Below are 22,966 nucleotides of genomic sequence, written 5' to 3'. Positions count from 1 at the left end.
TCAGACACACGTACAAACCTGGGTCCTAGCTAGGGTTGCCAGGTCCCTCTTTGTTACCGGCGGGAGGTTTTTGGGGTGGAGCCTGAGGAAGGGAAGGACTTCAATGACATAGAGTCCAATTGCCAAAGCAGCCATTTTCTCCATGTGAATTGATCTCTATCAGCTGGAGATTAGTTGTAATAGCGGGAGATCTCCAGTCAGTACCTGAAGTTGGCAACCCTAGTCCTAGCCAAAGACGGGAGATGATTGTAGCAAGGGCCGAAAAAAAGATTATTTTAGCAAAGGCCAACCAAACTTACTGAATAGGGAAGAGAACAGGTGCACTTAACACTTTGAATAGCTTCTATCAGATGGGAACAGGCAAATCCATTGCCCTGCTGTGTGATTCTGGTTTACTTCAACTCTCTTGTAAAAACAACCCATCCACCCTCCAAGGAAACATACATACACTTTGTTAATTTAAGAGAGAAAGAGGTGTTGGCATGTCCACTGAAAAAAATAAACAACCATACTATGAAAGACTAAGATTCATCATGCAAATATGGGAAGAGAGACATCCCTTAATAAAGAGGGGGGGCAGAAAATAGAAGGGAAACCGCCATTGTGTATTGTGTTCTACAGCAATCGTTATCTGCAGCTATTAAATGCTTATCTCCCCATCTAGACCCTTGCTGATAACATACTCCAGTCTGCTCCAAGAACAGGCTGTACCAAGGTATTGAAAACGAGTTGTGGTTGAAGATTATACAAAACGGTAAATCAAAGTGACACACACACTTTACTCCCACAATTTTGTTGTTCCTAAGATTCCAGTGAAGGAGAGGAAAGAGCCAAAGGAAAACAACTGGCAGGGATGTAACTTTCCTATCTTCTGTTCTATTAAATGCCACAGGGTATCAACAAGTCATTGGCTCAAATCACCGAGAACTGGTTTCCTCAAAAATTAGGAATGAGGACTGCACTTTAAAAAAAAAAATTCCAGTAGTGAAATGGATTTGATCACATTCTCCTTAACAGCAGTCATGGGGTTTCCTATTGCTTTCTGAATATAATTGAAGATGCTGGTTTTGGGAAGCCTTCTTGGGCATGGGCAATTTGCCACACTGACTTTAAAGACAGCTGGGCAATGAGTAAAAAGGAAATTGCTACGTCTTCTGGACAGGAAGATGGGGGGGGTTAGGCACGGTAGAGTGGGGGGGCAAATGAGAGTGACAACGGATGGCAGCAGCAAGGAATAGCAACTGGGGGGGATGGCCTTAGGCAGCGCCTGTTGTTCAGCCCTCACTGGTGTTGCCAGGTTAGGTTAGGATTCGGCCAATAAGGGTGGGGGATGAGCTTGGAAGAGTTGTGGTTATATGAAGATGAAATGGAAGAGAGGAGAATGATGGAAAGCCACTTTGGTCTCCATTGGGGAGAAAGGAGAATGAAAGAAAATAAATTTAATAAATTTCTAATAGTTTTGAAAATAAAAATTGCAGGGATGCAGAAGAGATTGGGAGGTATGCTAGGAGCAACCAGCTTCAGGTTTCATTCTCACTCCCTGTGATGGTACTATTGATTTAGTTAGCTTCATTTATACCCCGCTTTTCTCCCCAGTTGGGACCCAAAGCAGCTTATGTCATTTTTCTCTTCTCCATTTTATCCTCACAAGTATCCTATGAGTTAACTTAGGCTGAGAGTGTGTAACTGGCCCAAGGTCACCCAGCAAGCTTCTATGGCAGAACGGGGATTCAAATCTGGGTCTCCTAGATTTGTCTGACGCTCTCACCACTATACCATATTGGCTCTTAGTGGTAAACCCGCAGAATTGTTGACATAAAATAAAGCTACTGAAGTCAATGGACAGCCTCTAATGACTGCCTCCATCTAAGGTTGCCAACTCCTAGTTGGGAAATTCCTGAAAATTTGTGGGTGGACCCTGGGGAAAGCAGGGTTTGGGGAGGGGTGGGAACTTAGTAGGGCATAATACCACAGAGTCCACACTCCAAAGCAGCCATTTTCACTGGGGGGATTTGTTCTTTCATTTGGAGATCAGCTGTAATTCTAGGAGGTTTCCAAGTCCTACCCGGAGATTGGCAACCCCCATCTTGTGTCTCTCTGTCCCCACAAAGGATAAAATTCTGACTGACCATACAGCCACTTATGGCTTACCATCAGGGTATATAAGATCCAGTCAGCAAATCTGGATAGCAAAAAAGGGAGAATGACATAAGGTCCTCTGGGTCCCCACTGGGGAGAAAAGTGAGAAATAAATAAAATAAATCACGAAATAAAAAATATATATCAAGACACATACATCATGTTATTTCACTCAACCTTTATATCCACAGAACTTAGAGCACAACAGTCAGAAAGTGGCTATGGACACGAATGAAAGGATACTTTAGGCACACGATAAACAGTTAAGTCTCTCAACAGTGTGGGAAAGGCATATATTACTATGTCTTCAAAGATTACTTTCAGCCTCATGACTCCAGCTAGAAACATCCATCAAGAATCTCAGATCCATTCCTGCAACTGAGATCACAAGGCCAAGGCAACCCTGCTTGGAAAGCAAGAGAACAGATTTGGCGAGATCTCCAAGTAAGACTCCCTCATCATAAATAACAGCAGATGCACAACGCATTCAAACATCCAGGGACACATGTCCCAATTGCTACCGCAATAAGGGAAACATTTACTGGTGTAAACAAGCCTCTCCTATCCTGCAGGTCATAGTCTCTTCAATACTGGGGACAGGGAATATGATAGATAGGCTGCAGAAGGGTCCTTGTTGGTCACAATCCCTCAAATGTATGTTAGTGTACCACTGAAAGCAGCATGTTATTATCAATGATGGTGGCAGAGATGCTGGAGACGTTGTAGCTACATTAGTTTTTCTTTCCATAGTTTGTTTTGTGCTGGTGACAATACTTCTATGAGAGCACAGGATCACAACTACATTACATCGGCATTAGCCCTCACAGAGTGACTTCTAGTACGGCAGGGCCACTGGATCGCCCTGCCCATAACTAAATTGAGCACCTTATAAGCAAATTATGCTGAAAGGGCAGCTTTGTCAAGGATAAATGAAGAGCCAAGAGAACAGCTTTCTCTTCTGGAGTACTGACATCACACAATGCATCCTTCCTCCTGGTGGCACAGATTGAAGGTTGATTCAAACATTTATTAGCTGAGGTGATAGGTGCAGTCCTCTTAAAGACCACTACTGTGTAAGCATTCACATGGAGAACTGCTTATTCGTAACCCACTCCACCCCATCTAATCATGGTTCATAACAAATTTTTATCACCTCAATGTGAAGACTTTGAAAACTGGTAGCATGGATTATAATTTTTAACTAGGTACTGTGTTAGCTGCCCCACAGTTCCCTAATCATCAACCATGTTTTACATATCAGTTCATCTAATATTGCACAGACAACTGGTAGATGAATCTATTTATTTAAATTTCACGATGGCTCCATTCTCATGGCTCTGGACAAAGGTTATATATTTATAAAGCATCCAATTTGCTGCTGCATCAGCTTACTAAATCTGATCTCTAATAGCTGCATCTGCAGTCTACCAGAATCTAAAATGCTTTAGCAGAATCAAATCTGATATTTTCATGATCCTAATCACTTACCTGTCCAGAAATTTAAATGAATTAGTATACCATGGACATGCTGGCAGTGCCTGTCAAATACTATGCTGAACAACTTTTTGAATCACCATGAAAAGCAAAACAAACAAACAAACAAGCAGGTTATTCCTAGAAGATAGTAGCAGGAGCAGAGGGATAAAACAAAACAAAGGTTGTGGGGGTTCCAGGGGAAGAGCACTTAAATCTGTCAGTGGATGCTTTTTGGCAATAGAGATCTAGGAGAACCCAGATAAACTTCTCAAACGAAGAGATGAAAGTTTACTCCTGTAAGCTATCCGCCAGTGGGAATTCTACAAGGACTAGGCCGAAGGGTATAATTCAGTGACTTCTTTGTTCTTGGACAAGAATGAGAGAGAAAGGGAAAAGGTACCAAACCGCAACTTATGTCCTACTTAGCTACCTGCTGCACCTTGTTTTCAGAACTGCCTGCTCCCAATTAAGCTAAGCAACAAGCCTAATTGACCTTCTATCATGAACCTAGGCTGTGCTGAAGGAGGCACCATATGGGATCTTCCTGGTTAGTCCTTCCAGTTCAATTAAAAACCGGGGGGGGGGGGGGAGAAAATCTTTAAAGGGAAGGAGGGCAGAGCAGATACTCCCCATAGTTCCCTAATCGCTCACGGAAGGCCTGTCTATACTACTCTTGTCAGCACAAGCTAGCAATTACAGGGAATATCCTGTGGCAGTTGGATTCTAGTTTTAACACAGAGGGCAGATCTCACTATTTGCATGCAATAAATTATTCAGTGCTGTCAGCTGTTGAGATGGGAATTGGTACATCTGTGGTTAAATGCTCACCACATGGCCTAATTTGAGGTGCACCCACCAAACCCTTGCCCCATTCAAATTAAATCATTAGGTGCAGACAAATTCCCCTCAGTGCCACAGACTCATATAATTTGCTTTGAGCATTACTGCTTTGAGGATCTGTGTTCATATCTTTCTCCAAGTTCACCTTCTATCAGATAATTCAACGATATCATATTGAATACCGTACTATGTTGTTTTTTATTATGACAGATAAAGGACATCTTTATGTTCATTTTCTTTCTTTATTAAAACATTTATACCCCACTTTTTCTTGTGGCTCAAGGTGACTTACAAATTAAAAAAGCACAGATAATTATAAATCAAAAACCAAATAGCCCCTGTTCTGCCAAAAGATACCTGGAGTCTATATCCTTTCAAAAGCCCTAACAGAAGGGCCTTGCAGCTCTCCCCTCATCCCCTCAGGGAGTCTGTTCCACAGAGGGGGAGCTACAATAGAAAAAAGCAGAAGCCCTAGTTAATGCCAGGTGGGCTACCCTAAGCAGCGGGACTACTAGCAGGTGGCAAAGTAAAGGCCACAGCTGGTGCGTGGGGACTTTCAACACTTGTATCACATCAAAAACAACATTACCAAGCAATAAATGATAATAAGAGACCAACGGCCGCTATTGTGGACAATAAAGATTGACGTCATTTGCCTCACGAACTCCTGAACGTAAGGAGAAAGAGGTCACTGTAGAAAAGGTGATTCCCACTGAAACCAATGGAAACAACTACTGGGTTGATTTGCTAACACAACTAGCTGAAACTTCAATCTCTAATTTGAGTTTTACAATGACCCCAACCTGATGCACACTCTTTTTCTTTAGGGAGCACACTCTGCTGCTGACCGCTTGGCACCCAGTACTCAGCATCAGTCCAAGGCATTTACTTATTTAATCTCAGAATTGGAAGGAGCCACCAGACTGGTTGCCAAGAATTGCTAGGTAATTGCAGGAAATTGTGTACACTGATGTACACACAAGTATTTATACTTTCCTGGGATTTGGGAACCCCCTCCTTCCAAATCAAAAATAGGTGGAGGTACGTTCAAGCCATTATAGGTGGGGAGGTAGAGGATGAAAGAGGCTGCAACACCGCCACCCCCACCACCGACACAACCAGCTATGCATGCATTATTCACTCCACCCTCCACTATGTAAGCCATCACAAGTCAGTTTAGAGTAATGTATTAGGAACAATATCACAGTAACAAAGAGCAAACAAAATGGATTTCAGAACTTAGTGAATTGCTGGGAGTGCACAATGTTACAAGCATTATCAAAGTTAAGGTAAAGACCTCCTAATGCCAAGATAAAAGACCACTGGAAGGCCATGCAGTCTATTCTGAGTTTTCTAAAAGAAAGAACAGTACATAATTAATAATTATAAAAAAAAATTTGAATTATGCCCTTAAGCATAAGTTCAGGGTACCGTATATACTCGCGTATAAGCCGAGTTTTTCAGCCCAAAAAAAGGGCTGAAAAAAGCCAACTCGGCTTATACGCGGGTCAATACGGTAGGGGAGGGGAGGGGGGAGAAGGGAGGAGGGAGGAGGAAAACTTACCATTGCCACCATCCTTCGCTGCCGGCCCGCTTGCCTTCCCGCGGCCTGGGAGCGGCCAGCGGGGCCTGCCTGGGAGCAGGCAGGCCTCGCGGCCGCCCCCGCCACCACCACCCCGCCGCCTCCCCGCTCGCCTTCCTGCGGCCTGGGAGCGGCCAGCGGGGCCTGCCTGGGAGCAGGCAGGCCTCGCCGCCGCCCCCGCCGCCCCCCCCCCCGCCGCCGGCCCGCTCGCCTGGGAGCGGCCAGCGGGGCCTGCCTGCTCCCAGGCAGGCCTTGCCGCCGCCCCCCGCCGCCTCCCTGCTCGCCTTCCTGCGGCCTGGGAGCGGCCAGCGGGGCCTGCCTGGGAGCAGGCAGGCCTCGCCGCCGCCCCCGCCGCCCCCCCCCCCGCCGCCGGCCCGCTCGCCTGGGAGCGGCCAGCGGGGCCTGCCTGCTCCCAGGCAGGCCTTGCCGCCGCCCCCCGCCGCCTCCCTGCTCGCCTTCCTGCGGCCTGGGAGCGGCCAGCGGGGCCTGCCTGGGAGCAGGCAGGCCTCGCCCCCGCCCCCGCCCCCCCCCCGCCCCCGGGCCCGCGAGGGTTCCTCCGGCCGGCAGGGGCCGGCAGGGGCTTCCTGCAGGGCCGGCAAGGCCGCGCCGCCGCCCCCGCCCGGCCCGCAAGGGTTCTTCCGGCCGGCAGCGGCCTCCTGCAGGGCCGGGAAGGCTGCGCCGCTGCTGCCGCCGCCGACTCTCCTGGTGAGTAGGGGGTTCAGGGGCTCTTCCCCCTCCCCCCCTTGAATGGCACTGGGGTCGGGGTGGGTTGGGAGGTCCCGGGAGGCCGGTGGGAGGGTGACCTGGGGCAGGGGCAAGATCTTCCCTGCGCTCTAAAATGGCGGCCGCCATTTTAGAGCGCAGCTTTACCAGAAAAGGGAATTTCTTATTGACCCTCGGCTTATACGCGGGTCAATAAGAAATTCCCTTTTCTGGCCTCAAGTTTGGGGGGGTCGGCTTATACTCGGGTCGGCTTATACCCGAGTATATACGGTACTTATCCAGGCGCTAAAACCGACATGTTTGTGTAGTGATTCTAGAAGCAATTTTCATATTCCAAAAGTTATTTTCATACACGAAACTGTTTTCTCCCTCTCCCATAATACTAGAACATGGGGTCATCTGCTAAAGCTGGAGGGTGAGAGATTCAAAACAGTTAAAAGGAAGTATTTTTTCACACAACGCATAGTTAAATTGTGGAACTCCCTGCCCCAAGATGTGGTGATGGCTGCCGGCTTGGAGGGCTTTAAGAGGGGAGTGGACATATTCATGGAGGAGAGGGGTATTCATGGCTGTTAGTTAGAATGGATACTAGTCATGCTGCATACCTATTCTCTCTAGTATCAGAGGAGCATGCCTATTATTTTGGGTGCGGGGGAACACAGGCAGGATGGTGCTGCTGCACTCGTCTTGTTAGTGGCTTCCTAGAGGCACCTGGTTGGCCACGGTGTGAACAGACTGCTGGACTTGATGGGCCTTGGTCTGATCCAGCAGGGCCTTTCTTATGTTCTTATGAAAGTATTTCCGAAGCCTCTCTTGTTCTATTTGTGTGAATATCGGAACACTGTTAATGAGAGATAGAAAACAGAATTGTGCCTGTTTTAAATCAGATGTGCAATTACTGTAAGTTTTACATTTATATTTGAAGAGATAGAGTCTGTTCTGATGAATTTACCAGCTATGCATGGTTAGGGTTGCCAACTGCCCGGTTGTGGCGGGCAATTGCCCACCAATCAACCGGGCTGCCCGCTGACCAGCTGATGGTCAGCGGGCGGAAGCAGAAAGGGGGGAGCGATCCTCCCCACACGCTCCTGGGGAACTATCCAGCCTCCCTACCAAACTGCATGCTGGATCAGGATCGATTGGGCTTACAGCTTGGAAAGGGAGGCTGGAGCCTTTCTCCTAGCCCTGCTGTGTGCAGTGCGCATGCTCTGATCTCCGGATCTGGCTTGCAGCATGGAAAGGGACGCTGGAGCCTTCCTTCTAGCCCTGCTGTGCGCGCACTCCACAGAGCACGCGCACAGCAGGGCTAGGAAACCAGAAGTGGAATCGGGAGCGCAAATGAATCCCTCCATCCAGCCCCGCCCATAAGAAGCTTTTGCCCAAGGTAAGTGGGGACCTAGCAACCCTATGTATGATGTAGGAGAGGGTCTGCTCAATTCTACTTACCGTGAGTGCCTTTCCCACCTCTAGGCCTCCCTGTTGTGTCTATTTTGGACAGGTGTCTATTTAGGACAGTCAATGTCAACATTTATGTGAGATATTGATTGCAGTTTGAGCCTACACAAAGGACATGCTAAGGAAATTAGATGTTTACCCATGGACATCTGGTTGGCTCAGACATGTGACAAGCACTGCTAGTGGGTTGCAAGTACTTGCAAACACCATCCCGCACCAAATACAGCCACTTTGTTCATCAGAACCAGCTCAGAGGAAATGCAAACACAAATTTAGGACTTGCATGTGCTCTTTTGACCATGTTCCCATGGCAAGTGCCCATATACCTAGCCCAAGTGGGAATATGAGAAGTGTCCCAGGTAAAGGAACGTATCTTTCATATGCAAATTAATGACCTACCAAACCAAGACAAAAGCTTTTCCAGATGCCCTGCAAAGTGCTTGATGTGTGTGTGTGTGTGTGTGTGTGTGTGTGAAATGCCGTCAAGTCGCAGCTGACTTATGGCGACCCCCTTTTGGGGTTTTCATGGCAAGAGATTAACAGAGGTGGCATCCTGTTATTGCAGTCCCAGGAAGATAGCATAAACAGGAAGTTTATCAAGCCCCATGTTGTCCATGTGCATGGCTGATGGGCTGTGTTTAGTTTGGACAGCCACGGATTTGAAAGTTCCATTCTAACCCCACAGTGGTCCCTTACCAGCGATGTGGGTCAGAATGACCAGTATGGGCTGAAGCAAGCTGCCCAATCTATATTGCCTGACTCGTACACTCCAAAACAGTGCACCAAGCATCCTAGATGGCTCCTTGAAGAGCAAGCCTCAAGCAGTGGCCCAGAAAAGGTGAGGATTTCACAGTCTGAATGACACACTAGAAAATCAAATTTAACACTGAAAGTTATTTTAACACTGAAAGTTAGGCTAAATCATTTCAAAACCCTTAAAACATAAATAGATGTTCTGCTGCTTCCTGGGATTTTGAATACCACTAGAAACGGAGTGAGCTCAGCTGATCATGTGGTAAGAGTTCAAATTCACACAAAATTTAAAAAGGAAAGATGGGATGTGAAACAAAAACTAATAAGTGAAATCTGTGAAAAAATTTAAAATAATTCTACATTTAAACAAAAAGTTCACTTATATATCTAACCAATCTGCAAAAAGTTCATCATTTAAGTTCCAGTCCAATGAGACTCTATTTACAGTTAGTGCTACTATTGTTTGCTACCAGTTATGCATTTTCTGTGAAGACACATAGCTTTGGAAGTCACAATACTACCAATGTTGTTTGTTATTTGCCATTTCAAGAACTTCAATTGGTAGTTAGCGTTGTTCAGCATTGTCCACTTGGCATTTCAACAGCCATTCCCTGATTCCTCTACATGAATGTATCATCTTGGAGCAGTGGATGGCATTTTATGGCAAGCAGAATCTATACCTCCATTGGCCTGATGGTCCCAGGTGGATTCAAGGAATTTCAACAATCTACATGCTTGATAAGTGAGTCCTTGAAACAAGCATGCTATCTATCTCACATTCAGTGCAATGCTCCCACTTCCTTGGTTCAAGTGGCAGATGGATTCTAAAATAGTGACCAGAAGCTCCTTTAATTTTGATTTTCAAGTTCCACAATTGGGCAGAATTGGGCTGAGGAGGCAACAGGGAGTATATCTCACTGTGTTAAAGAAAGCTGTAGGCTCTTGATCTAGAGAAGAGCTATGAGTAATGAGCTAGAAGCAGGTGCAATTGGCCATTGGCCTTGGTAAAGGTTTCCTGCCCTTGGAAATACTGAGGGGTAGACTTAGGGTTGCCAGCCTTGCCAGGTCCCTCTTCACCACCGGCGGGAGGTTTTTGGGATGGAGCTTGAGGAGGGCGGAGTTTGGGGAAGGGAGGGGCTTCAATGTCATAGAGTCCAATTGCCAAAGTGGCCGTTTTCTCCAGGTGAACTGATTACTATCGGCTGGAGATCAGTTATGATAGCAGGAGATCTCCAGCTAGTACCTGGCAGTTGGCAATACTAGGTAGACTGGTAGAGTGAGATACTTGGGCAGTAGGAAATATTAGCAGTATGCATATAATATTAAAAGTTGAATGGCTCAGCACCTTTAGGTATTATTTTTCTCAGGAAGATTTAGGGTTAACTGGTCTCATTTTTAAAAATGTACTTTTTGGCCAAAAGGTTTCAAATAATCCCACAGGCCTTCCAAGTTTGCTTTTACAGGTGCTGTAGAAAACAAAATATATGCATTAGTTCATAATAGGAAAAGATCTGTTTTAAAGAACAGTCTCTTATTCCAAAATACTAAAACTCTATTGAATATAATTTCTCATCCATCTTTGGTTTCCCCCCGCCCCTTTGTAGCTTCACCATGTTCCTTTCCCCCCTGAAAAATCTGGTTTAGAGATTCTACATATTAAGATGTTTTGATTTTAAGGGGGCAGGGTAGGTGCCACATCATGGCTGAAGACTGACAATTTTATTTTGTAAAAGGGTGAATCAAGAAAGCTCTACACTTCTGATTTTCCTGTGGCAGGGAAGTCTTTCCTGAATCCTGCAATGAATATGTTCTTAACAAATAAAAACCACCAAAATAAAAGCCCCCTGAGAAATTATTGGCACTTGAACTTTCAGGGCTGTAAATGAAAAGCACGTCTAATTTTCCAATTAAGCCGTTTGATAGGCAAGATGACATATGCGAAAGGAGGGAGGCAAGCGTGAAGCTGCATTTTTTTTTTATCAACATTTCTCATGACTATAGCGGCCTCTCTCCTCACTAACAGCTGAGGAGTGCACTTTCCCATGCCGTCAGGGGTGAGAAGGTTACAACTTAAGTATTGTGGCAGTTGTTTTTCACACAAGAATCCGGCTCGCTTGAAAGAATTCAGTCCCTTGAAAGAGATGTGGGCATTCCCTCCTTCTTCTCCCCCCCAACCCCCTTTCCTCTCTCCTTTTATTGCCCGCTACGCCCCCCACTTGAGTGGGCAGCTCAGTTTAACCCACCATTGATCTGGACAACTTGCAACACTAATTGGGAACAAGGCCTTTTTTCCCCCCTCAAAGTCGCTCAGTCGGTAAATGAAACTCCAGCTCCCCTGTGATCCAGCGTGTGCAGGGAAGCTGCAGCCCGAAGGGCAAAGGGCACACCGAGAAAAGATTCCAGGCAGCCGCTGCTCTTTCACAGCTCGCTCTCGCTTTACCCAAAAAAAGCCAGGCAGCTCACTTTGTTTGGTAAAACTGGGTGGTGGTGGGGGGAACCTGCGCCTTGATCTTTCATCACTGATCCCATCCCCAAGTTCATGTGGCTGCACCCCGCACAATGAGGCCTCTCCCCTTCTCATCACTGAAAAGGGGTGGGCGTGGGGTGGGAATGACCCCAATACATACATCTGGAAAAACGAAAAACAAATCTGGGTGTGTTGCAAAACGTTTGAATCACAGCCAAACGTATTAAAATTAAATATTGCTGAACTGTGAAATCAGGAGTTAATCACTTTGAACACAGGAAAAGCAATGCAGGCATTTTAAATTCAAACTTACAATGCCACTTTGATCGGGACTATCAAATCACAACAAGCAGAAATTCTTGCAGCGATTCACCGCCCAAACTTTGCTGCATCACTCTTACAAGTCAGAAGCCAAACATTTAATTCAGAAACTTGTATCTTTGCTACTAATCCGCTCATTCCTCATACTTTCATGCTCACTCCTGGAACTCACCATTTCCCCCCCCCCCCCGCAACATCTGTGAAGATCTATAGTGGCTGGCTAATAGGGTTGCCAGGTCCCTCTTCACAACTGGCTGGAGGTTTTTTGGGCGGAGCCTGAGGAGGGCAGGGTTTGGGGAGAGGAGGGACTTCAGTGCCATAGAGTCCAATTGCCAAGGCGGCTATTGTCTCCAGGTGAACTGATCTCTATCGGCTGGAGATCAGTTGTAATAGCGGGAGATCTCCATCTAGTACCTGGAGGTTGGCAACCCTACTGGCTGATGACCTCATATCCTCAACAGCTGGAAGGGTCTTTGGGGCCATTTTGTCTTGTGGAAAGTTGTCCACTGGTATATAACATGTTTTCTGGAGCTGGATACACTTGAAATACACTTTTTAATAAGTACAGATATTCAGAATTGCAACAGTGGGGGTTACTGCACTTTGTATTCCCAGCGATGTAGTAAGAGTTTGAAAATGTTATAAAAAACATCACTTTAAAAGGGTTTTTGGATACCACGGCTTATAAATGGTTGGAAGATGTCTTCACAGCTAAAGGGGCCAAACAAAGTGCGAACAGTATTTTTTATAACATTTTCAAACTCTTAATACATCGCTGGGAATACAAGTGCGGTAACCCCCTAAGACTCTAGTAATGTAGAACGAGGCTGGTCTATGTTTGATTTGAAGCACAGCATCCTTATTTTTGGCATCATGTTAAGGATTTAGACTTTAGCTGGTCAGATATAGTTATCTGTTGTGGTTTACACTGGAGGTTTGAAACTGAAGCTAGGTGGTTTTGATTTTAATAATCATGTAATTATTCTGTTTGTACTTTTGTTTATTAGTTGCTTCATGCCTTGAAGAAACAGACGCTTTAAAAGACCCAAACATGCTAGCCCTTCCTTATAGAGCAGGTGTTCCAACCCTTCAGTTATTTTGATTTCCCTTTTCCAGCACCCTTTCCAATTCAATGATATCATTTTTGAAGATGGAGCAACTAGAACTGTACATAGTGTTCCATACTTTAGCTTTATACAAGGGCATGACATCACTGTTTTATTTTCAGTCCCTTCCCTAACAATCCCTAGCATGGAATTGTGCTTTTCTTTTTATTGCTGTTGCATTTTACTGCTCTTGCACATTTGGTCAACGTTTTCATTGAGCTAGTTCCCCCCACCCCCCGCCTCAAGATTCTTTCCTGACTAGTCACTGCCAGTTGTGACCTCATCAATGTGTAAGTGAAGTTATGATACTATACTCTATTGTCCAGCACTTTACTGTTACTTACACTGATTGTCCTTTGCCCTTCTTCTGCCAACTCACTCAGTTCAGAAATCCATTTGGATCTCCTCAGAGTCTGTTTGGGTTCCCAACATCCTGAACAACTGTTAGTCATTAGCAAACATGGCCACCTCACAGTCCCCCCTGACTTCACACTATTTATTAACATTAATAACCAATTACCAACCCATGAAAATCAATCTTCTAGATCACTGATGACCTCAAATCATTCCATACGACTGGCGAGGAAGAACTTCACAGGGCAGATGTGTTCATGTGTTCATGCAGAGGTGGGTGGGGGTAGGAGGCACAAAGAGAGACTATGGAGAATCTCCCCCATGTGGACACTACAATGTCACTGCAAACACCTCCGCATTCAAAGTGGCAGTGAGTGCACCACAGGGAGCTGTCCCCATGTGGAAGCAACTAGTTACTTTTGACTCCTAGCATTTCCATGCACAATTCTGTTGAACAATTTGTTCCTGCCGAGTTTTTAGATTATTGGATTCTATGCTCACTTGGACATACACTGATTCTGTGTTCTACAAGCTATGCCAACTTGAGTTTCTAATTTAGCACCAATCACTTTAGCTCCCATATCCTGTCTTAGTGGCTTTTACTGTTAACATCTGTACATCACATTTTCCTTCAGCTGTTCTTTACATCCACATTTTCCTCAACAACCCTTTGGTCTACTTTGGCAGTGCCATTTCCTTTTGTATATCAAATCATACCTTGTCTTCATTAGATGGCCTGGAACATTTACGTTATCTCTCCCACCCCACCCCACCCCCACGGATGAGTTATCCCAAATCAGGTGGTCTCCGGCTCCTGTCTGCTTTCCCCAGAAGATGGTAAAAAAGATGCAACACAGATGTTTTGGTAATAAACACTGGCAGCCTCTATCCATTTAAATTTCATTTTTATCTCCTTTGCACAGGGATATTTTATCCCAAAATATTCAGCAGTGAGCCTTTCCACCCAACACCAACATACAGACGCTTCTGAACTGCACCTGCCTAACCGGCTGTACTCGGGCCCAACAAGGAAACATTTCTGAAAATGTGGATCAAAGACTTAAATGCCCAACTAGCAATCCACTTATTTTTTTTCAAGGACCTCACAATTACATTTCCTAATGGCACTGCCACCAATGTGCACCATAATGGTCAACTCCAAACAATACTATCTACATGGTATGTGATATCCACGAGTTTTGCACTAGGGTAGGGTCTGGGTCACCATGTGGTCCAAATTGCTATTACAAATCACATTCTCTATATTCCTGTTAAAAACCAGCTGTCGCTGGGTACCCAAGGTTGGGTGGGATAAATAAAATATATAGATAATGAAAATATAATTTATTTAAAGCGCTATGTCAAGATAAAAATTATTTAAAAAATGTTAAAACAGCACAATGGCATTTCCTAAGGTTGATATCTGAAGCCACAAGCCAGACGCATTTCAGCCTATTTTTCCTTCCTCAGAGGTCAATTGAAACCCATGTAAAACATACATACATTTACAGATATATATACATATACAGACAGTATATATCAGACCAGGCATGTATATAGGTTGTATAATATATTACTAGGGTTGCAAACCTCCAGGCACTAGCTGGAGATCTCCTGCTATTACAATGGATCTCCAGCTGATAGAGATCAGTTCACCTAGAGAAAATGGCCGCTTTGGCAATTGGACTCTATGGCATTGAAGTCCCTCCCTGCCCTCCTCAGGCTCCGCCCCAAAAACCTCCCACTGATGGAGAAGAGGGACCTGGCAACCCTATATATTACCAATTATACAAACATCTGGTTAGATTGTCTCAAATTGTTATACTGGGCTGTATATGTCTCCCATAAAAATGTGTGCAATTATCAACCTGGTAAAACAATCAGGTAAAACAAAAAGGCCAGCTGTCTTAAGAGCCTAGCTACCATCTCTAGCCTGTTACTAGCAGCTACCTTTTATATGTTGGCAACCCCCCCCCCCATCAATACAGTACATCCAAAGGTGTTAGGAGATTGCCAGTTAAAGTGTAAGCCACTCTATAGTATCATACTCATTCCTCTGGTTGACATGGAAAGCACCTTGAGTGGGACACATCCTCAGCTAGATGAGACTGTGTTTTTAAAAATTTGCAAAGCCTAAGAAGGAGATGAAAATAACAAAGGGGAAAGCTTTATGTTCTCCTGTTAATCCTTGAAACAAGGAAGCTCCGGTGCTTAGGAATAGTCCGCTAAATCTGTCATTAATGGGATGGAGAGCCTATAATATTGAAATATTAGCACTTTGTGTTGTTTCTCATTTAAAGCAAACAAGGCGTTTAATACTGCATTCATAAAATGGGTATCAGTTATAGATGCAGAATGAACCATAACTGTGCTTAGCAGGCCACAGTTTTATGGTTTTGCTTGGAACTGTACCAAATGCTGGCTAGGTTAATAGTTTATCACTGTACTCTAATGGGAAATACTCTACCGGAAGCAATACGTTAGCCCTGCATCCTTTTGTAGAAGAGATAAGCTTCTCATTAAATTTTTAAAAGGATGCCTAAACATATTCCAACAGATTGCCAATATAAAAGTCAACTCATTAGAAAAAGTAATATTTGTTTCAAAGTTTGCATTTAGTTTGTATGGATTATTTAGAAGGTTGGTTTCTTGAATTTTATACCATGTTGAAAATATTCAGCACACAACTGACATCCTCATAAAGAAACACTTGCTTTATTCTGGTTAAACCAGACAACCGTGCAGGAAATATAACCACTCAAGACAATCTAAGAATATAATGTTAATAGGAATGAGAGAAATAAATTCTTTCATTCCGGTGTAAATCCAACGAATCATTAAAAAACCCTTGTTTGAATGGTTTAGAGACCACCGTAGATATTGCAAGAAAAATACAGCATCCACAATCCTATGTTTTCCCCTTACACTACTTATTGTAGGTGCTGGGGGCACTTACAGGGGAAAATAAGACAGGGAGGAGGGATTCTTTTGCTCTTTAACACCTGACTCAGCTCTACAAATGCTCCCTTCATGCAGTTCTAAATATTTTTACCCAGGGGGTTACCGCACTTGTATTTCCAGAGATGTATTAAGAGTTTGAAAACGTTTTAAAAAATACTGTTCGCAATTTTTATGTATTCTCACCGATGTATTAAGAGCCCCACCACAGCCCCAAATGAACCCTCCTCCCCCAGAGAGAAGTAAGAAAGCTGTGCTCCATGGCTGGTAATCCATCTGCCCACCCTTCGTGGTCGCAAACTGAAGCAGATCGTGCTCTTTAGTGGATCCAAGCCAATATTTTGTATTTCACAAAAGCAGCCAACTTTTATTCCTCGCAATATTCAAATGCTCCTCATGAGCTTGTGCCATATATGCTGTGACATATTTTGTACAGAATATCCAAAAAGAGGAAGGAGCATTAAAAATACAGATTAAAATAAAGTTAAAGGTTATATTTGGCAGTTTCTGAAATCTTAGTGTCTGGATCAGTGTATGTAGACTGTAAAAAAAAAAACTTGGAGACAAACGTGCAGCAAAATTCATGTCCAAACTTTGATAATATATAACGTTGAAATTAGAGCTCAAGTTAAGGCAGACAGACAAGCTCCATGATCCTGTTTCCTTTCCTCTTTTTTGTCTTTGGCTTGGAGCATTTCCGATCTGACAAACAACCTCTCATTGATCTGCCTGCAGAATATGCTAAAACATGCCCCCATTCCAAGCATGTTATTGTTTCGAAAGCATCTCATTACACAAAATATGCCGTGAGAAATATCTCAGGGCTGCACTTTCTTTTTCTTTTTTAAAAGAGAGTTGCAAATAGCACTGGATTACTCACTGGCTGGTCTTCCACGAAACATCAGCTTATTTAAACCCAGTTTTCTTATAGAAAGACAAAACTGTTCAAGGGAAAGCCTTGTATTATCCATGCAGAATTTTCAACAGCTAGGTCATCCAGACAGGGAGGAAAAACCTACTTTAAAGGTTCTACTGTGTTTCCAATATGAAGGTCCTAAAAACTGATATAGTACACATAATGATACAAGGCACAATCCAGCACAAACTATTTTTCTGTGTATAATGGACATGGTAGGATTCTTACACAACTTCCGTTTATTTTAAAAGAGGCATATGATGAAGATCTTCATACTTTCTACTCACTCTGTAGCCATGAATCCCAGGTTTCACTTTGAAAGCTGCCAAAAACTAAGCCTAAACAAAATCACAAATTCATGTCTTTATCAGAAATTAACCATCAACACAGGCCTTCAGAAAGACCATCATACGCAACCAAAGTTGCTACATTTACTTTTAACCTTTAATTCAAATAGACCACGCTGTACACATCAAATAAGCTAGATATCTAGATTTATTCCCACAAGGGAACATATGCAGTTTTATTTATACATTTATTGTTTTTGTCTACTATCTTTGCCTTCCACCAAACCCAAGATCGCTGCTTCGGCTTCCAGTAAAGTTGTATCTGTTTTTCCTCCCAGGAATCTAGATGAGAGTTCAAGGTCAACAAGTATCAGGCGGACTTTGGTTCCCCTCTGATATTTCCTAGGGGAAAAGGGGGGAAAGTTGTTTAGCCATATGCATACCATGTCCTTCATTATCTTCATAAAATACTTTAAGAGGAAAAGTAACATTTCCCTTATTTAATCCTGGTTAAGAATCCAACAGGACAATCTAAACAGAAGTACACCCTTCTAAGCCTATTGAGTTCAATGGGTTTAGGACCGAAGGAAGCTAAGTGAAGTTTATTGAGGCATTTGCGTTGGAACAGCATCTCTTATTGGAATTAGGAAGATTTGCTTCTTCAGTTTGGGCATACTACACAAGGGGAGAAGCAAAGGAGCATGTGAGCTTGACATTTAAACAAGTTTGTACCCACTGTGAAAAACCCCGAGATTTATGACATCTGAAATTCAGCCTATTTTTAAGCTTGGTATGGTAACATTGGACTACCACCCCATCAGATAGTCACACAGAACTACCAGCATGCAATGTAATTTAGAGATGTCACCCACAGCTGATTAACATACTTGTAAGTAATCAGACACAGGATTCAGGTGCAAGTCTATCTTCGTTCAATATGACTAAGTAAATGGGGACAGGATTGCAGCTCCAGGTATTTTTCTCAAGAGTATTTTTCTCCAGGTATTTTTCCCAAGAGTTATTTTTTTTTAGTCACTTGAAGATTGCCTTCCCTAAAGCTCTGTGTTTTATAAACTTCTAGGTGGCTCACATTCAAGTTCAAAAGGCTGGCACTGTGGGCCTGTGTGGAGGAAAGGTGGCAGGGTACAAGTAGAAAAACAACAAACGCTTCCTAATTCTTTCCTATCAAAGAAGAGCCCAGAAGTTAGTTTATCATCTTTTGTTTGGCTTGGCTGGGCCTATGGAGATCATGGCAAGGATTCAAAGAACCATAAAATTAATTCCCTGTGCCCAAGGAGACTGTTTTTTGTCTTGTTTGTTTCAAAACAGCATATTCCCCCCCCCCCCGAGCCACATGCTGCATGGCAAAATGCTTTTGAAACTAAGGGGAGTTTCAAAAGCAGTTTGTGTAATGGCCTGAGCATCTTCCACACAAAGTAAAAACAGATTAGCTGAGCTGCAGTAAGCCTAAGTGATGGTTTGGATCTCAGCCACCATTTCCCCCATTTCCTGTTGCTCTATGCTGTCTGGCTGTAATGCAGTGTAAGGGAATCATTTAGCTTCCTGGCTGATGTAGCATGAATTCTGGTGTATAAAGTTAAATTTCAGTTACTACATCCTGATATGCAAAGAAGAAGAAGAGTTTTTATATGCCGACTTTCTCTACCACTTAAGGAAGAATCAAACCGGCTTACAATCACCTTCCCTTCCCCACAACAGACACCCTGTGAGGTAGGTGGGGCTGAGAGAGTGTGACTGGCCCAAGGTCACCCAGCTGGCTTCATGTGTAGGAGTGGAGAAACAAATCCAGTTCACCAGATTAGCATCCACCACTCATGTGGAGGAGTGGGGAATCAAACCTGGTTCTCCAGATCAGACTCCGCTGTTCCAAACCACCGCTCTTAACCACTACACCATGTCATATGCCCTTTTCTAGTATATACTATGAATGTATCAGAGCGAGCAACGAGGTAGACTGAGTATCCCCGTATAAAACCAACAGATGTAGCTTGGATAGCTTGGACTCTCAAAAATCACCTGTGTTTTAAAAAGGCAGTTTCTATCACACTCACTTTTAATGTTTGCATCACATTAGTAATAAAAAGGCCATGCATTTATATTAAGGTATACACACATCTGCTTCAGTAATTTCAACACAACCTCCAGATACTTTAATCATACATAATCCAGTTACGAAGAAGACAATTTTACGGTCATGGCCACACCTGCTTACAAAGACATTCCACGGAACACCTCCTTGAAGTGGTTCACACCAGTGTCCATTTGCGCGCAGACTTAACTACTTGCTTTTGTGAACAATATTCCCTGAAGCTAGAAAACACCCGGATAAAAAGATCAATGGAAAGAGCTCAGACAGTGGAAACGTGAATACTACTTGCAGCAGTTTCCCATCAAACAAGCTTTTAGGAACACAAACATACAATAGGTTGTTGCAGGAAAGTGATTCATACATAAAACCATTCTATTTACAGGTACTGCATACAATTGATCTTTTAAAACTGACCTACGCAGCACTATGTCTCAGAAGAACAGCTTTTAAATAAGATTCACAGATGTAGCACATCCATTTGTTATTTTCATACATGCAGCCCTGTTCTAAAAAGCCTCAAGTGGAAAGGTTTTAATTTTTTTTAAGGGCTTTCTTTCTTTTACAGAGCAGCATTGAAGGCTGTATTCGGAGGATTGTATTAAGGCTTCTTGTATACTTGACTCACTCTATCATTACCATTTTAAAACTACCTGTTTACTATAACTATAAAAAAAAGATAAAGAAAAGCAACACTGCTGTGCACGACAGCAGTGAATTAAGTAATATTCTACCAGCGATGAAAACCAATGTGGTGGAAATTAAACCAGAAATGGGAAGATACAGGTTCAAACCCCCCTTCTCCAATGAAGGTCACTGGATCGCACTGGGCCAGTCACACTGACTCTGCAAAACCATGGACCAAGCTAACTATGGTTAGCGTGATCATCCAAGAGCAGGCTACTAATGCTACATTCCAGGATCTGAAACTATTGATTGAAACTGCTTTATTAACCACAATATGTCTTAGATGATGATTTAACTAGATATACGAACATGAACACCCTGGCTTGGCCGCTAGTACCACCCTCACCACAGTACCAGCTGGGTCTCTGTGGAAGATGCATGGAGAAGAGTGAAGGTGATGCAACCAGCTTTTTTTTTTTTAGGCAAACCAGAGTCTGAATGATTGTCTGGCGGATGACTCCTGGTTTCACAAACTACCCATAGTTTAAAAAGAAACCATAGCTGTGTTCTATCTGAACCCAGCCTACCCTGCTTCAGAGGCTCAAATGGAAGAGGAGAGAATCACCTGTACTGCCCTGAGCTCCTTGGGGGGAAGGTAGAACAGCTAGTTACGAGTCCAGTAGCACCTTAGAGACCAACAGGTATCTGACAGAGGGTGCTTTGACTCTAAAAAGTCGATACCCCCCAAATTGTGTTGGTCCACAAGGTGCTACTGGACTTGAATCTAGCTGTTCCACTGTAGACCAACATGGCTACCCTCTGAAAGAATCTTCTTGGAGTAGGGTTGCCAACCTCCAGGTGGTGGCAGGAGATCTCCTGCTATTACAACTGATCTATCTCCAGCTGATAGAGATCAGTTCCCCTGGAGAAAATGGCCGCTTTGGCAATTGGACTCTATGGCATTAAAGTCCCTCCCCTCTCCAAACCCCGTCCTCCTCAGGCTCCGCCCCAAAAACCTTCCGCCGGTGGCGAAGAGGGACCTGGCAACCCGATCTTGGAGGGAAGGATGGTTTAAAAATGAAAAAACGATACTGTGTTGAACCAAGGTGGGAAGAATTTTTGCAGTTATCTAGGATGGGGCCTTACTAGGTTCATACGGAATTTTCCCAAAGGCTTAAAACATTGAGTTATTTATAAAGTGCCTAAAATTGTACTAGATACTGTACACAATAAAAACCTATGCCTCTGCCTAAGCCTCACAATTTATGATGAAAGAAAAGAAACGCAAAAGGAGGGGAGATTGTTAGTAAGTTTGGTCTGTTCCACAGATCGACAGTTTCCTCTTGCTTCCCTGTTGTCACTATAGTTGCCAACTGCACCATGGCAGCTTCCCTGTGAGTAGCCATTCCATACACACCCCTCCCATAGCACCAAAGGGCTGTTTGGTATTTTTAAAAATCAACAATTGACATATCAATATATGTCAACTGCTGCTTTTGTTAAAAGTCCCGGGGTGGGGGGGGGAGAGAATGTCACTCACGGAGACTGAATCGGGGAAAACTGGTGCTGAACCAGGAGAATTCAGCTTTCCCCATCTGCACAGCAACCATCCTGACTTTGCCATAATCTTTCCCAATACACTGCAGCAAACCTGGGAGGTGCATGAAAGCACCACTATCTGGAAGGAATTTGTTATTAAAATTGTAGGGTTTTTTGAAAAAGCCCTCAGGAAATGGCTGCTGCACAGCTACACAAAGTGTGAGATTTCATCTTTTAAAATTTGACTGGCAGACCGATTACATTGTGCGTATCCCGAATTTTAAAGTTCAGTTTTTTAGTTGGGCTGTTGTTTTTCCCTTTAAGCATATGTACTCTTCTGAGTAATCTTTGTGATGTCCAGGGCTAAACAAGTCCTAGCATTTGCCCTAATGACTTTCTTTTACTATGTACCAAAAGGAGCCTTCTTGTCTGAACAGTATAGGAAGACCACAATTAAACCTGGTTTTGCATTTCTGCAAGAGTGCATGGTTTAAAAACCTTTTGCTTTTGAGAGATTTTTTAACTGAATTTTTTCCTAAGATTCTTTAGCATGTGCCACGGTTCCTACTTAGAGAATTCACTCTGGTGAGACTCTGATACAAAAAGTGCAAAGTATGTTGAGGTTACGGGTTCCTTCAAATGTTTGTGCATGGGTACACACTAAAAAAAGTTTCCCAAGGGCTAGGTCTCCCTAAAAAAAGAAGAAACTTGTGGTTTCCCTCTAATTAATATGTGAAGTGGCTTTCTGCTTAGGACTGACATGTATCACGAACACGCCAGAAATCCCGTTAGCAGTTGGTCTCCCCCCCACCCCCCAAAAAAAGGCTTGTTATTGCTGGGAGCCAATGGTGTCTCAAAATTTCTCTCAACACTTTTCCAGCAGGCTATGGCTCAGTGGTAGAGCATACACGTTGCCTACAGCTGAGGGGTAGGCAGCCTCCATCAAGCATGACCAAACAGTGGCATGCCTCACTGCTCTGCTCAGCATGTAGGTTTGGTTCTCTACCCAAGTAAACAAGGTGAACCCCTGAGGTGCTACCAATGCTGCTGAGGCTGGCAATGGGCAACAAAGTGATGGGCATGCCTTATGCCCATCAACACCACCTGGTCCCACGCAGTTAGAACTGGGCCTTAGTTTGCTCCCAGGGTGGTCCAGCCAACTACAATTTTTTTGTTTAACAGTACACCAACATCTTCACAAGTATACACTGCATATCTGTTGACACTGAGCCCAAAATTATTTGAAGCTGCTATAGAGGTCCAAGGTTCAGTTCCTTGCATCTTCAGTTTAAAGGATCTCAAGTATCTGTTGTCTC

This window comes from Euleptes europaea, chromosome 8, assembly GCF_029931775.1.
Source record: "Euleptes europaea isolate rEulEur1 chromosome 8, rEulEur1.hap1, whole genome shotgun sequence".
Lineage (NCBI taxonomy): Eukaryota > Metazoa > Chordata > Lepidosauria > Squamata > Sphaerodactylidae > Euleptes > Euleptes europaea.
The sequence above is the reverse complement of the archived record's forward strand: the minus strand, read 5'-3'. Positions refer to the sequence as shown.